We start from the raw sequence: 1,131 nt of genomic DNA, 5'->3' as shown, positions 1-1,131 counted from the left end.
TATTTTTTTCTCTAGCTTAGATCTAGTTGGGTTCGATGGGTATTATTTCTGATCCTATTTTTGCTAGTTCATCCGCTTTTTCGTTCCCGTATATTCCCTGGTGTCCTGGGGTATATTCGAATTGAACGTCGATTTTCTGGGTGAGTTCGGCGAGCCGTTTCAGGAGTGTTTGATTGACAACGGGCTCGGACTTGGCATTTAGCCAGCCATTTGTTTTCCATTTCTTTATGTGCTCAGTCATGCAGCTGATGAGGTATTTGGAATCGGTGATTATTCGTATTCTCGAAATGTCATGGCGAATGCATATTTGGCATGCTTCGATGGCGATCACTGTTTCGGCGGTGATGTTGGTGGCCCGTGTACCTTGAAGAGTTTTGTGGGTGTTGAGGGGGTGGTTGTCCGCGAACCACACTCCGATTCCTACTTTGGCATCGGCTGAGCCGTTAAAGGAGCAGGAGCCATCGATGTAAACTAGTGTGCGTCCTGGTCCGTCTGTACTCATGTCCCTGGAATGGTTTCATTTTCAATCGTATACACTCAGGTACGGGTAAGGATATTTTGTTTGTAATTTGAACGGGCCATCGCTTCCCGAGGTCAAATTTCCAAAATTTCAATTCCGGTGGCCTGTGCCGTGAAGGGTGGATCACTAAATTTATTATTATTATTATTATTATTATTTTTTTTTTTTGACTCATTCTGCGCAGGGTTTCAGTTTGTTTGGGTGTTTCATGAAGTGGTGTCCGTCTTCGCTTTCTAGGTATACGTTTCCTTTTTCGGTTATGTCGACAATCTCGTAGGGTCCGGTGTAGGCCTGATCCAATTTTCCGATCTTGGGCTCCTTCTCGACGTAGACGAATTGCCCTATTTTAAGGTCTATTGGTCTAGCGTTTCGGTCGTAAAGATCCTTGGAGTGTAGTTTGGCCTTTTCTAGGTGGTCGAAGGCGAGTTGGTGAATTTTCTGCAGTTTGTTAATTAGGTTCACCATGTAATCGTTGTAGGTATGTATTGGCTCATCTTCGTCGGTAATGTTGGAGGGGAGAACTGTCCTTTTTCCATACAGGACTTCAAATGGTGTGAAATTTGTTGAGCTATGCACAGTAGTATTGTACGATAGCATGGCGAAGGGGAGTA

General features: G+C 44.3%; 1 pseudogene; it reads right to left on the bottom strand.

Annotated features, from left to right (window-relative positions):
• Positions 1-22: 22 nt before the first annotated feature.
• Positions 23-502, bottom strand: LOC107044232 (annotated as a pseudogene).
• Between the last annotated feature and the right edge of the window lie 629 nt (positions 503-1,131).

Source organism: Diachasma alloeum, unplaced genomic scaffold (assembly GCF_001412515.2).
Source record: "Diachasma alloeum isolate Michigan unplaced genomic scaffold, Dall2.0 Dall_scaffold_00692, whole genome shotgun sequence".
In the NCBI taxonomy this organism is placed as follows: Eukaryota; Metazoa; Arthropoda; class Insecta; order Hymenoptera; family Braconidae; genus Diachasma; species Diachasma alloeum.
This window is presented reverse-complemented; position numbering and strand designations above follow the sequence as displayed.